Genomic DNA, 15,998 nt, shown 5'->3' on the forward strand with positions numbered 1-15,998 from the left:
CGGCGGCGGCGCTGGGGTCCGCGGGACGCCGGGCCCGGGGTGGGGTCTGGCGGGAGGACGGCGGCCGCTTCTCGGCCTCCGGTACGCCAGATTGTGGTCTGGGGTCGCCCCCTCCGTGTGGGGCGCGGCCTGGGACTCTCCCTGCTCTCCTGGGGTAGGGAAGCACCTTCTTCGCAGGAAGTCTCCGCATCAGGGTAGCCCACACCTGTCCCATTGAAAGTGCCCTCAAAGCATTTCACCCATGGGGGCGGCAACCCGGGACGTGTGTCCTCGACATTCCCAGGCGCCTTAGAGACTGGCAGGTCCACTTGGCTTGTGGGGAAAGATGCTTGTTGGTCGGGCAGAGGAAACTGAGGCAGGTTTGCGGAGGCCTGCTCGCCTTTATAAGAACTAGCTTGTCCTCTTCCTAGTTGAGGAGCCCCGCGGGCTGCTTGGATGAAGGAGGCGGCTGAAGGAGAGAGGCTTGGAGTTTGGAGGTATGAAGGAGAAGTTTGGGAATGCAGTTCTTATCCCACAGGGTCCACGGTTCCTTCACCCGGGCGTCGTCTTATGTTCACGATGTGTGAAAGGTCGCCACTGTGCCGCACTGGCCAAGGCCGAGAGGGAAGTGGGGCCTCTCTAGCTGGCTGCCCGGGGAGACATTAGACTAGGCATGGGGAAGTCTGAGCAGACCAGGGGAGCCTAGAGCCTCCGTGGCTGTATGTCTGCTCAGAGCTTGATTTTAGGTTGGCAGAAGAGACAACAGCATATTTTATCCTTTTTGTTGGTCAGTCATTTGTTGTGTGGAGAAGGGGGGAAACTGTGTAATCAAGGAAGAGTGATCGGGCGTGGTGGCGCAAGCCTATAATTCCAGCTGCTTAGGTGGCAGAGGCACCTCAGGTTTGAGACCAGCCTCAGCATCTTAGCGAGACCCTGTCTCCAAATAGAAGATTAAAAAGGGCTGAGGATGTGGTTAAATTTAGTGCCCCTGGGTTCAATCCCTGGAACCAAAACAAAAACAAAAAGTACCAGGGTCCTCGCAGTCTACTACGGGAAAGAATTATTAGATTGAAAATAGGGCTTTGCCTATAATAGTCACTTTGCACCCTAGTTATAGGCCAGAGTGACAGATGAACAAACATTGTAGGGTGCATATAGCCTTTTAAGAAAGCAGTAAGTTCCTTCGCATCCTTTTGACTGGTGGCTTGAAGGACAGAGACTTCCTGTCACCACTGTTACTACAACTCATTGCCTTGTGGTTCTCTCAGTGATGGTTAGTATACTGAAATGAAGGCAAGGGTGTTCATGTATTGTTCCATTTTTCTAGTGAGGGCAGCGTTTGTATACAGAGATCGAGGACTGAAAGCTGGCCATATTTTTGTTAAGGGGATTTCAGGTTTGACAACTTTACCCTTTTCCCTGATTGCATTCTCTTTCACATTCAAGGAAACATACGATGGAAAGAAAGCATTTCGTAAATCTTATTGCATATTTCTTAATTCTGGACTTCAAAGTACAATTTATAAGTTATGGTTTATTTAGAGATATTATTTTCTTAAGTTTGAAAATGTATATTGTACATAACAATTACAGATTGATGTATCAGAACTGACTAATAACTTGATTGTGCTTGAATATATATCATTTAGGATACACATTTTCATGTCTACCGAATTATAAAGAACAGCCCATTAAAACCTCTCATATTGATCAGCTGTTATTCTGTTTACATTGGGATCAGGGATTATAAATCCTAAATTGACCACTTTATCCAACTGTTAAAATAATGAGCACAAAGAGAGCTGTTCTCAGAAAGCTCAACAATTTGTTTTCAGACTTCCTTGGCCAAACCAGTTGACATTACTCTGCCTAGTGCCATAATAGGAATACTATTCTTGTTAGTGGAAAAGGCATTTTCATTGACCAGCAACAGCATGACAAAACAACAACAAAAGGGCACCTCTTCTAATTACATGTGCATAGTGATGTTTAATACAGCCACTCCTGTCTGTATTAGTGTCACCCAGTACTTTGTGAAAACACCTACAGAAGCCTAAGAATTGTTAGGGGGACATATTCCACCTTGATATTTATGCCTGTAATAGAATTTTTAATACTGCTACTGTTTTAATGACAGGGACTTTTGTACCAAACTTGTACTGACAGTAGTGTTTATATTTGGAGAGGAAAAGATTTAACCTCTGTACCTTAGAAACTCATAACCTCTGCAATACAGAGTTCAGGTGTAATTTAGAGTTTAATGAGAACAGATGGTTTAGATTGCCATTGGTGAGGTCTCAAGGGAATAGCTGCTTCATTTTCATTATTGTTTAGTAATGATTACTAGTTTGGTGAAGGTTACTGATGGTGGTTATTATTATTGTGGTACTGGAGATCTAACCCAGGGCCTCCTGTGTGATGAACACATACTTTACCACTGAGAGACACCCACAGCCCCATGGTTATTTTTGTTTGGTTACTGACTGGTTATTGGTGATGGTTACTTGATATTTATATAAGAAAGATTTTTCAACTGTAAGAACAGTCTTTTCATATACAAACACACAGACTCCCATTCTTAAATAGGGAAATGATGTGATCACTTTGTTTTGGGACCTTATAGTCCTGGAGTTTTATAAATTTTAAAAACATTTGGGTTCTTAGTAGAATATCCTGTTATATTTCAGATAAAAGCCATCTCAGGTAAGCATTCATTGACCTCAGTTGTTAATATACCTCCTTTCTTCCTGCTCCCAGGATTTAACAGCACCATTGTTGGGACAGTGGTCTTATCTAATCCTGTTATGCCAGTCTAAACCCATGATCCTTTCTCTTAATACATTAAGATTGTCACGAAGTTCCTCCTTTACTTTTTTTTATATATATAAATTTTTGTTGTAGACAGACACAATACCTTTATCTTATTTATTTTTATGTGGTGCTGAGGATTGAACCCAGTGCCTCACATATGCTAGTAAGTGCTCTACCATTGAGTCACAACCCCAGCCCCTCCTTTGCTTTTCTTATTCAGGCTGAATATTCTTCATTGTTGATGCTTTTGAGCCTGTTTACATCTTAAGTGGAGCTAAGCATTTAAGACAATACTGCATGAGGTTTTAAAACATTTTCCTTTTTCAAAGCAAGCATAAGACCTGCTTTCTTCTGGGAGAGAACCAGCTCTTTAAATCTGATAGTAAAAAAGAGCTGGTTTTTCCAGCTTTCTACCAATAGGAATCTTCATTTAGTTTCCTTACTTTCTGGTTTTGCCAGTACACCAACTAGTCACTGATAGTGAATTATGACCCAGTGGCATTGGAAGATCCTGAAGTTTCCTGAATCATCAAAGCAAGATCACATTGTATTTAGTGCAGCTTTAGCTTTTTAGCTTTTATTGCAAGGAGTCACCAAAGGCCAGCCACTCCTTGCAAGATTCTCTACCTGGCATTTTGTAACTGAGTCACCCAGGTGTTCTTTTAAAATGCAGATTACCTAGCCCCACCTCCTGGAGATTTTGATTGAGTACAAAAGTGATGAACAGGACATGATATTTAAAGAACTTCCCTTTCATCTAAAATATTTCCAAAAATCTCCCAGGTGCTTCTGATATGCCACCTAGTTTGGGAACCACTGTTCTGTTGCACTTTTCCTTTCTTCCTCCCTCCCTCCTGTACAACAAGCTTTATGGAACTTTGAAAATTGGGGTTAACTTCTCTTTTATTTTGAAATTATTGAAATTGTATGTTCTGAAACTTTAAAAATTGGTAGTCCCTTTGTGTCATGCTATCCATGATGTTTGATTTGCTAGAATAGCCTATTTCCTAGTCATGACAGATAACAAAGAGCTTTTATAACTTTTATGTAAATTGCTTTACAGCAAGGCCCCTCTGCTGTATTATCTATCAGGAGTCATGAGGGAGAGTTTTTGGTGAAAGTAGCTTTCTTTATCTCATGAGTGGACAAATGAGTGATAATGTGGAAACAACTGGAGGTCTGAATAGGTAGTCAGTGTAGTTTTGATCAGTGTGGGATGGGAGATGCCTGGGAATTCTCTATGTAAGATTTTAAAATAAAGCCATCCAAATGAGGGAAAATATGCATACAAAAGTTAAAAAAGAGAGCAGATGTTCTTTGTACACTGTAGGCTACTCAGTGTCTCTTCCACTTTTCTGTAGGATTTTTCTGTAGGTTTAAGATATCTTTTTCTAAATCCAGCCTTTGTATCTCTTTCTAGGAATATCTACTCAGCTCTTGTAGAAAGTGTACAAGAGTGTGAGGACTAAAGAACTAGAATAATATGGGTAAGAAAAATGAGTCATAGGACAATTAGCAATGTTTAAAAAAAATTTTTTTTTTTTCAGAATGACTGGAGTATTGGCATGTGCCCAGAGTTACTATCTGCAAGAATAAATTAATAACGTTATCCAAATTCTGTATGTATTTGGACTGTAGCCCAGGAGCTCTGATTAGGCTATGAGACTTTGAGGGTGGCCCTATTAAATAGTATCTGACATCCATTTCTTATCTTCCTCTCTCCCTTTGGCCTTTTTTCTTCTTCTGTCCCTCTCTTTCTTTCAAGCTGTCCTTCCTTTCCACTTGCCAATCATGCTGTAATAATCGCAGGCTGGGCCCCTGGAACTTGACGCTAAAAGAGGTTGCTGGTTGCTAACACCTGTCTTCCAGCTAAATGAATAGGCCCTTTTGTGTGCAGGATGTTAAAGAAGCTGATTAGTACAATACTGGCTTTAAGGGCCTATTAATGATACAGCATATGTAAATCATGGAGTGATTTAAAGCCATTTTAGAAATTAGTTTCTTATGCCATATATTTTATTATATTGGATTATGTCAGTTGAATCTTTGCACCTAAACTATGAATCTGTTTATTGTCTAAACAGACGAATTTCTGTCATATTGATTGGGAATCATTTATATTCTAAAGAAGTTTCTACCCTTAAGGGCCTTTGTATTGTTCGGTAAATGTCTAGTGTGTAATACAATTAAAGTTTTGTTCACTGTGCTGCTGACATAATTAGTTAATTTCTTCTCCTTTATATATTCCTGTTGGCAGCTGGAAAATTAAAATACTAGATGTTGCATAAAACTGCTTTTTGAGGAGTGATTTTACTGTCAGTTGAATGGACTTAGGCCCCAGGGTACATTTTTTTTAAGATGTCTTATTCAACTTTCCTGTAATAGTCTCTTTCTCGCTATAGAATTAATATATTAAGCCACATAATTGGCTGTTTAAGTATTCAGAAGAGACAATGTTTGGCCTTTTACTCCATGATTATATTTTTTCCTACATCTCTTTTGAGGAAATGTGTGTAATTTTTGGCAACTCTTCAGTATATTACAGTTATTTGAGCAAGTGAACTTTTGCAAAGACTGGAGAATGGAGTGGTTTTCTCTGATAAGCTGTGTTAATTCCCTCCCCAAATGGTTGGTCTGTTCTTTGTAGATCATAGCATTTCCAAACCTGATGTGAAAGTAGAAAGGCTGTGATGCTTGGTAAATCCTTTCATAATTTTTCTATACATTTCATAAAAATGACTTTAGTCTTCAGCAGCAGACTTGTTCTCAACAAGACTTTACATTTAATTATTTGTAATCTCCACTTAATTTCTTACAGGATTCTTGGAGGGCTTCTCAGCAGGCTGCTAATTTCACGGCTATGACCTATACATTTTTTTTTTTTAAATCTCTGTTAACCTTATTTTTTCATTTTTAAATGAAAGTGACCTTGGTCTGGTAATTTCTGCATGGTTCTATGAAGAGGTACAGGTGAAACCTCCCACCTTGCTCAGCAGCTTTTTTCAACTGCTACTTTCCATGTGATTGAGCACATTTGCATTTTTGATTTTGTTGAGCTACTTCTCAATGAAGCTACAGATAGGTTGCTTAAGTCTTCTGTCTCCTAGTTTAATATTCACATAGCTTTTCTAAAGTTGCATCTCAAGATGTGGTTTCTTTCTTTTGGGTTGTGGGATGATCAGGGATCTCCAGCACAACCGTTTGTTACTAGTTTTAAGAGTAGGGAAGCCCACTTGAACTACTTGGATCCAGTATGATTTGCTGAAACATTTTAACTGTATCCATCCTCTTTAAAGAAATACTGCCTAGTCATTCTGAAATTTACAGGAAGTTAGGCCAACAGGAGGCTCTGCTGGCTCAGGCTTCTGATTGGTTAAATACAGTTCATTAGTAATCAGCACCATTGTTTATTTGCAACTGCTGGATTATGTTAAAAGATTCGAAAGGAAAAAAGTCTTTTCTTAAGTAAATGGAATGTACTCCTCTTCTACCCCACCTTCTTCATTTACTTTACAAAATCTCTCCAGTCTTGGTACTTACAACAAGTACACAGGCTTGGTGGCACATAAATTAATATATTTCATCCTAAAACATGCAGGAAAGCATGTGTCTCCCACTGCATTTTTCTGCAAATCTTCTCATGTTTTTTCACTTTCATAATAGTTAAGATTTCTGCTTTAGAAATAAGCTGTGTTCTCTCTTTTTTTTTTTAATTTTTTTTAGTTGTAGATGAACACAGTATTTTATTTATTTTAATGTGGTGCTGAGGATTGAATCCAGTGCCTCACATGTGCTAGGCAAGTGCTCTACCACTGAGCTCCAATCCCAGCTCCTGTGTCCTATTTTGACTTCCCACCTTTTTGGTCTTGGGTCAGTGGGTGCATAGCCAGTTGCCATTATTTTCAATTATACTGTCTTTAACCATGCTAAATTATTATTTCACACAGTATGGACGATTAATACATAAGCTTTATTTGGAAATGCTGGACAAAGGAGTGCTCTAATTTGGGGAAAGAGGACAGAGTGTTTACTAGAGGGATAGCAAGGGTGATCAACTGAAGTTCAGCTAGTTAGAGGATTATTTAGTCAAAGGTGGAATTGTTTTTGCAGATAAGTAGTCATCGTTTGGGCCAATGGAGAGGAAAGGATTAAAATTAAATGCTAAGGGGGATAAAAATGAATAATTTGGGGGATAAGGAATTCCCTGGTCCACAATGGAAAATCTTAGTATCTCGGGTGTTACCGATACTGACCCCAAACTGGGTCCTTTTTCCCTCTGAATTGTGAAACCAATAACAAGACTGCACAGATTGAGCAGGAAAGGTAGGTTATTTTTAGCCAAAAATAGAAGGAGGGAGAGGGACTCCATAGATTAGTTTCTTAATCTATTTGGGGTTATATAGATAGAAGATTAAAAAAAAAAAAAGTGGAGGAATATTCAGGTATTTTCTGAGATTATATCTGGAAGAGATTTTGCAGGGATTCAGGTGCCACTTCTTTTTCCTCCTCCTTTCCATTCTTTGTTGTTGCAGTTGTCTACTGTCTTGGTGCTGGGGGGAGTCATTTAGCATGCAAATAGGATTAGAATGAGGTTAGAGGTTGTTTGGTGTCACTCTGGCAACCATTTTAGAGCCAACTGGTGATGTAGCTCAGTGGTACACTGCTTGCTGGCATGAGTGAGGCCCTGGATGCCATCCCACCTGCACTGAAAAGCAGGGGGAAAAGTAACATTAGGTTGGGGCAGAAACTAAGCTATTTATGTGTTTGGGGTAAGACTAGATTCAGGTTCCATTCTTGGTCATTTCATCATATACCATGGTAGAGTTTACATAATCATTCTACATCAGAGCTTGTACCTTAGCCAGTGTTTACTGAGTGGGTGGAAAGAGGCTGTCAGAATATTCCTAGAGAGCTTGACAAAGGGCCCTCTACCGTCCCAGTTCACCCTTGGCCGTGTGGTTGGACTGAGCCCTCCAGATGACTCCGCACGATCAATCTTAACTGCTAATCATCTAGTTGAATGTTTTCCAACTGTTGATACAGTTGTAGACCAGCAACTTGAGGAATAGTGACTGTGAACTCACCAATTAATGGGGGACATAAAAATGAAAGTACATCCGCTATTTCTCTTCATCAGATTCCTGAATTGCATTTACTTGATAAAATATTTTATATAGCACACCAGCATGTCTCTTGTACTACCAAAACTAATATTAAGAACGAAAATATGTTGATAGTGATGCAGGCTACAGTGTTATTTGAGGAAATGCTTGCAAATAGCAGTCTGTAATATATTTTTTCTCAAAACCTTTTTAGAATAACACAAAAATGAACCTCTAGGGTTGGGGGTATAACTCTGTGGCAGAGCACTTGCTCACCATGTGGGAAGCCTTAGTTTGATCCCCAGCACCTTAAAAGCAAATTTAAAAAAGCCCTCTAGTTTCTTGGCGAGGGGGAAGATGGGCACAAAATTCAAGAGTTCTGAACATCATGTCAAGAAAGCAGTTTTTGATGCCATAGTATGTAGTTCAGTGTTTATGTCTTTTGGTACCATTTGTCATTTGGTCTTCTCAGTCATGCATCACTTTTTTTTTTTTTTTTGGTATGGAAGATTGAATCCAGGGACATTTAACCACTGAACCACATCCCCTGCCCTTTTTTATTTTAATTTTTTAATTTTGAGACAGGGTCTCACTAAGTTAGCCCAAAACCTGATCTTCCTGAGTCGCTAGGGTGTGTGCCAGAGCACCCAACTGAGGCGCTTTGGTTTCTATTTGCTTTCCAGAGGCCTTTTATAAGTAGTCTAGAAAGAAGTATAATTAATTTATTTCTGTGACATCAAAATTAGTGTTGATTTGGGCCTGGGGGAAAAGAATCTCTCCATGTGTGTTTTTCATCTTGGTTTGATTGCTTGGTTGGATGAAATGTCAAACTTGATAGATTATTGGAGTGTTATTTTGATAGTTAAACAATAATGAAGCTGTTTGGACATTTGCAGGGAACACTGCTTCCTGTGTCTGGACTTTGCACCAGAGAAAGTTTCAATTGTCCAGAAGCAATGCTGGTTAGAAAATGCAGCTTCTGTGGCTCCCAACACAGCTGTCTAAACCTCTGGCTATACTGGGACCTTTGGACAAGCATTGCATAATGCTTCTGGAAACAATTTGTTTCTGATCACAAAAATTTCTATGGTTGTTCCCTAAATAGATTAGGAAACTAGAAGTGGGAGAAAGGTATTGCACATGTCTTGGTTTTTCAAGTCAAGTGTTTTTTTCTTTAAGCATCTCTAGAACAAACCTTCCACCTAAGGAGGGGCCATTTGTGGGACTGTTGTTGTCTCCTTGGGCCTTTCTTTCCTAGTTAATGACTAGTCAGTAGAAGAGCATGTGGTCAGTTGGGTGCCAGCCTGTAGAGGGCTTTGATTACCATAACCTTGATTAGGAAAAGGGGTGGGGTACAAGTGAGGGCACAAATGTTTTTGAAAGTCTCTGCCACAAGAAGTCTTGAATTTTCACTTTGGTGGTGAATGTTTTAAAATTGTCTTTAAACAGTCCCCTTTCCTATTGAAATCATATGTTGGCCCCAGGAGCTTGGGAAGCATTGGGCATGCTCAGCAAGATTTACCTTACTCATTCTACTGTGTAAAATGATACTTTTTTTCTGAATGAAATTGTATGGATTCTTTAGTAGGAGTTAGGAGAAGGCCCAGTATTGTCTAAAAGTAAGAGAATTTTGTGTAAGACTCATCAAAAGACTGACATTTCTTTTGCTATGTGATATTTCCCTATGTATCCTTTACCTCTTAAAAAGTATAAATACATTGGGCTGGGACTGTAGTTCAGTGGTAGAGAGCTTGCCCTGCATGCACAAGGGTTCAAGAATGAACAAGGCCCTGTGTTCAATCTACAGTAACACACACACACACAGTACTAACACTTGTGTGCTCCGTGGACCAGGGTGTTTTACTATATTAACCCATTTAATTCTCCTAACAATCTAATGATTGTTAATGTAGGTACTATTATTTATAGTCCACAGATGTGAAAATGCTGCACAGAGAAGTTAAAGAGCAGGCCTAAGGCTGCACAGCATTGAAACACAAAATTTCATCTATTAAAGGTTAAGCTCTCAATTCTGAGGCTACAGATGCCTCCTTCTCCATCATCTCATCTCATAGGATTATTTTTTGGAGGGGGTCTTTATGAATAAGTTCTTTTTCATGTAGTGTAGGCTTAAAGCTATGCTTTTACATGGGCCTCCTTATTATGGTACGGGATTTAAAAATATTACCAATACCAGGTTCTTATATTTGCTATGTTAGTACTGAAGAGTTGTTTTACAGTTTATTCCTAATTCTCAAATTATAAATGTTTTTGATACATAAGCCAACCACCTTTAAAATCATATCTGACTATCTAAAGCTTCAGGTTATAGAATAATTCATTGGTGGTTTTTTTCATTTTTCAGGGTGGCAGTGTTGTACCTTCCTGTTTGTCAATAGGCCTTCCTAACAAATTGATGACTATGTAAGATCCATAGATGTTAGTGACCTCATGTTGTAAGGGATATTAGTGGAATAAATGGTGCTAGACCATTTTCAGTGGGAAGCCCTGATTAGTATAGAAAGTAGCTCTCTGGGCATACCACAGTTTGTAACCATTCACTCCTTGAAGGGCATTATGGTTATTGCCACTTTCGAACTATTAGAAATAAAGCCATTGTGAATGGTTTGTGTACAGGTGAGTGTGTGGTCACAAGTTTTAATTTCTCTGGGTTAAGCCCCAGGAATGTAGTTGGATCTTATGGAAAAATGCATGTTTTCAGATTTCTCAAATTTGCAAACTCTTTGGGGGAGGCCGTACCATTTTATAGTCCACCAGGAGCGAATGAGATCTGGTTTCTTTTTATCCTCACTTTTGGTATTTTTTTTAATTTTTAGCATTTGTGTGTGTGTGTGTGTTTTGCGGTACTGGGGATTGAACCTAAGGCCTACCAACTGAGCTATATCCTCAACCCTTTAGCTGTTTTAATAGGTGGTATATGTGTTTTTTTTTAAATTTTTTTTTTAGATGTTGATGGACTTTTATTTTATTCATTTATTTATATGTGGTACTGAGAATCAAACCCAGTGCCTCACACATCCTAGGTAAGCACTCTGCCACTGAGCCACAACCCAGCCCTGGTATATCTGTTTTTTGAAGTTCATCAGATTACTTAATAAACTGAGTTGACCAACAAAGGTAGACTTTGAGTTTTGTGGTTTTCACCCTGCATGTGATTCTGCCTCTGCAGTGTGGCGCAGGGGTCTGTTGACTTGCTTTTTAGCCCTGTGATTTCCTTGAGAGTAGGGACTGAGTCTCTATCCAGTAGTACCCAGCACAGCACTGCTGACAGCACAGTGCTATCAGTAAATAGTGTGATTCCCAGCTCTGCATGTCTTAATTCCTTACAAATTTGCATCCATGACCACAGCATCTTGTTCAGATTATTTTATTTGTCAAGTGGTCTTTGGAACCTTATTCCTGACAATATCATAGCTTAAACTGCTCATTTAAAAATTCTAAAACAGACCATCTCTCCCTCTGAAGATTGCCCGCATTCTCCCTGGAATGCACATTCCTTACTTTACCCCAGAGGCATCTCTCTTGAGATTGCCCCTATTCTCCCTTGAATTTGTTATTATTTTCTAAAGAAACCTCTGTCTGGGTCTTTAGGAAAAAAATTAAGCACAAAAATACATAACAGCAAAAGGCAAATGCTCGTCTGTCCCAGAAGTAACTACTAAATGATTTCAGATTTTTAATTCTATGCATTTTCTGTCTCTGTCTGTATTATGTATGTGTATATATGCAAGTCAGCGTGCATATCTATCATATATATAAAAATGTATATTTCTCACCTGTTCACAATACTTTTTATTCTAATAATGTAGCAGTTTTTCCATGGAAATTTTTTTAAAGCACCTAATATCTGGGACAGAGCTTCAGGTTCTTCTAACCCTTGTTGTTCTGTTAGAAAAGGGATATGCGAAGTATCTTTTTTTTAATTTGGATTTTAGATTTTTTTTAACTGTTATATAAAAATATAGAAGTTATACATGTTTATAAGATGCCATGTGATATTTTAACAAACATTCTATAACATTTAAATCAGCTTAAATATATCTATCCACTTGCCAGACGCAGTACACTCCTGTAATCCAAGCAACTGGGGAGGCTGAGGTAGGAGGATTGCTAGTTTGAGGCCAGCCTCAGTAACTTAGTGAGACCCTGCCTCAAAATAAAAAATTACAAAATTGGTGTGCTATTAGTGTAATTCAATGGCAAAGTGCCCCTGGGTTCAATCTCCAGTATAAATAAATAAATACGTATATACATATATCTTGATCTCAAACAATTACCATTTCTTTATGGTGAAAGCATTCACTCTTTTCTTTTTTTTTTTTTTAATTTTAGTTGTAGGTGAACACAATACCTTTATTCTCCTGGGAGAGTATTTGCCTAACATATGTGAGGCTCTGGGTTTGAACCCTAGCACTGCAAAACAAACACAGTGTATTCTCATTATCTATAGTCACCCTACTTGCAATAGCACACCAAAACCTCTTAGTCCTATCATCTTCCTCGCCCCTGACCCCCATGCTGGGGATTAAACCCAGGGTGCTGTATTACTGAACTGCATCCCCAGACCTTGATTTTTTAAATTTTTTAAATGTTGAGACAGGGTTTCACTAAGTTGCTGAGGCTGGCTTTCAATTTACAGTTCAGCCTCAGCCTCCCAGTGATTGGGTTTATATTGATGTGCGCCACTGTGCCTGGCTCTCTTTTATTTCTGTAGAACTGTACCTGAGTACCCAGTGATCATCCTCTCCATCCCTCTCCCTCCCTCTATCTTTGAAAGACCTGAAAAAAGCATTCCTTGTTACATGGATTTGGGATGAAGTAAGTCTGTTATTTTATTTGCAAGTAGATTAATAGAATTCTGGATGGTAGGATGTGTCCGTCCACTTTATCATAAATAATGCGAGTCTGAGGTTATGATGTGATCTCTTGCATACTCTTGGGGGAAGCAGGAACTATGAGCACAGTGGTCTTTAGAGAATGTGCAGTCCTTTGGGTATTTGTCTGCTCATCAGCTGCTTAGTCAGATTGAGTGTTTTCTTAAGTGCTACTGAAATGCGCAGTTTAGTCTTTATTTTGAAGTCTTTTATTCTGTTGTCTCTCCCTCTTCCATTACTTTGATTATCTTGATGGGATATTCAAGCTGTGCAGTCTTATCCTTTTATTTCCATAGCCTAGAGAAGGTGGTTTGAAGATGAACCGTGGGTGAACAGGTAATCTTATCTACTCAGCTAGAAATCACCCTTCACAATGGTACACATGTTGACAAAGGCCCCCTAGACTTGGGGATGAGAACAAAGGTAACTTAATCCTGTGCATTTTTAGTGGAAATCAGGGTGAAAGTTTAGAAAGTTTGACTTATTGGAGGCAGGGCATGTGTTGTAAGAGGGAGGAGAAGAATTATGAATTCAGGAGACTTTGAAAGCTGAATTTTACAATCTTTATTCTGAGAGGAAGGTTGCTGGGGCAGGGAAGTAATATGACATGAGTCTACTAGTCATTTGATTATGAAGCTGTTAAGAGTTGTTTAGGTGATGGAGTTTGATGACAGGAGCTTTTTCCCTGCCCTTTCTCTGTATTAACAGCTCAGGAAGAAAACTAAAAAATGGCCATGCGTAGAAAATTACACCCATCAAACAGTTCCAAGATATCCTTTGCCAGGTTTCTGAAATAAGCTGCCCAAGATACCAATTTGATCACATCACTAACTTCCTTTCTCTCAATCTTGTCATCAGGTCCTTAGACTCTGTCTTGACAGCTTTGGATTCCTCCTTTTCCTGCATGCTTGCTACTTTTTCAATTACTGACATACAGGAACCTAGTATTTCATTGCGCCTGAGGTAGGCAGTTGCTAGACTCTTGATATTGGATACCTTTCTTAAGCTATGAAGTATTATACCATAGTGGATAATAAAGTTCACAGTTACATTATAGAACCGATTCTGGTAACTGTACCAGCGGGGACAGACTTCGTTGGCATGCCCTCATGCCACTCGGGGGTGGTTTTGCAGCAGAGTGCTGTGAAGCAGGTTGAGCAGTGCCAGTTCCCATATCTGAATGTGGAAGTGGCTCGTTAAAGATTAAAAGGACTGCCTGGTCCTTCTGGCCCCAAGATGGAATGATCTCTGCCATGGCGACAGTCTTTGTCTCCCAGGAGAGGCCATTTTATACAGCACGTTTGTGCTTCCAAATGTTACAGTGAGCTTGTGCTGGCTGATACTGTGGTGATAAGTTGACATTTGGGCACTCTTGAGACATATGAGCTATATAGCATCCATGGTTTGAATTTCTGGCAAAACTGCCTCATCAGGAAGTCAAAAGCCTCAATTTTCAACCTGTACCTTTGGGGGAGGTTTTCGCCTTTGTTTCACTTGACTGTTCTGTTGAGTCAAGTGAACTTTAATTTTCACAGCCATAAAAATTCCATTAAGCCCCCTTGTATTGCATCCCAGGTATGAAAATGTGTCTGTGTAACAAGACTGTGGGTGACAGCTGAAATCCTTAATAGTAGTTAAGATAATTGCCTCTGGAGGCTTGGAGAAAATAATGGCCTAACCAACAGAATAACAGTTCAGTTGTTTTATTTTTTGTGATTCTTGCGGGTGAAGGGACTGATGTCTAGGTGTGACATCACCTCGGTGTGACTACTGCTTGGTGGTCTTCAAAAAAATGATTTTGGTCTGAGTAGTGCTTAGGGAAATTAGCTGTCACCCATCTTTCAAAGCACAATCCAAGGCCTTTTCTGCCTCAGAATCTTGTGGGAGAGAGATGCTTATTTAAAATTCAGATTCTGGGGTCTCCTTCCACTTCTGTTAATTCAGAGTTTCTGAAGGACTGGGATGGTAAGTGATCATTTTCGGTAAGCACCCTTTTGATTCTTAAGTACCCCTAGAGTTGATTTTTGACAATCCTAAAATCTTCATTTTTCATGTTTAAGTTTTTGTGATTTATTAGATGATGGATGTTTGGTTGGCATCTATATTATTTTTCTTAAATAGTAGGTACTCCAGTTTAAAAATAAAGAAAAAAGACTATATGATTCCTGAACACGAAAGATTAGATTTTGGCAGTGTCTTTAATTAGCAACAAGGTGAGACAGCCACTGATTCCTGGAAATTTGGATTTACTGATAACTTTCTTGATCAGAAAAAGGAAGTGGATCTAAGATTAAGATTAATTTTGTTAATAAGAAATGCTCAGTATCATTTAAGATGCAGTTGTTTACAATAAAAAAAATAAAAAAAAACTAATTTACTAATAAAAACTTTTAAAAATACAAAAAAAAAAGATGCAGGGGGTGGATTAGTAGGCAGAAGGTATTTAGAGGAAAGAATCTGCAGGGGAAAAGATTAAAGTAGTCTATAAACAATAAAAATTGTAAAAATTTACTGAATTTTAAATTACAAAGTAATATTTGAATATATTCTTGTTTAAGAAAAATTCAAATAAGGAAAGCTAGACATGGCTCCTTGAACCTTGCCTCCCATTGCAGCTCCATTCCTGGTTGTGTTATCCTCTGTTCTTTTTGCATATTTGTTAATTTTTTGTGGATTTGAAAGATTACAGAATCCTGAGAAATGAATACTTTTTATATTTTTTGACACCTACTTATAATGTTAGGATGTATTAGAGGAAAAAAATAACCCCAAATGAGGTCTATAAACTGATGTGTTACGTATTTCTGTTCAAGTAAAAAAGTATTTCTGTTCAAGTAAAACGGTGTGGGTATATACAAATTTTATGAATATGGTGTGTGTGTTTGTGTGTGTGTGCATGTATACTCCACTTGTGTGTAAATAAATAAACCTAGGGCTAGGAATGTAGCAACTCAGTGGTGGAGTGCTTGCCTAGCATGCACTACCTGGTGCCTACCCTGGTTTGATCCCAGGTACTACCAAACCCTGTTAATAACTCTGGATGATAAATTACTTGAGTTTTAAAATAATGTATTGAAAGAACTTAACCACATAACCACAGTTATTTTTCTTATTCTCTCAAAACCTGATATTATTTTCATATCACCTCATAAAACTTCAAGTAATTTATTAGTTGAAATTTAGCATTTTTTATAAGCTTCAGATGTGTAAT

At 38.8% G+C, this 15,998-nt stretch overlaps 1 protein-coding gene across 5 annotated transcripts in view; it reads left to right on the forward strand.

The window, feature by feature from the left end:
* Positions 1-15,998, forward strand: part of RFFL (ring finger and FYVE like domain containing E3 ubiquitin protein ligase) — a 65,827-nt gene that overhangs the window by 219 nt on the left and 49,610 nt on the right. The window contains exon 1 of one of the 5 annotated variants that reach the window (XM_079135434.1): positions 55-476. The exons of the other annotated variants lie outside the window; for them this stretch is intronic. The gene's annotated coding sequence lies outside the window, so the exon portion shown is untranslated. Of the gene's footprint in view, positions 1-54; positions 477-15,998 lie in introns of those variants that run through there. 5 annotated transcript variants of the gene reach the window in all.

Source organism: Sciurus vulgaris (assembly GCF_902686455.1).
Source record: "Sciurus vulgaris genome assembly, chromosome: 3".
NCBI classification, from domain to species: Eukaryota; Metazoa; Chordata; class Mammalia; order Rodentia; family Sciuridae; genus Sciurus; species Sciurus vulgaris.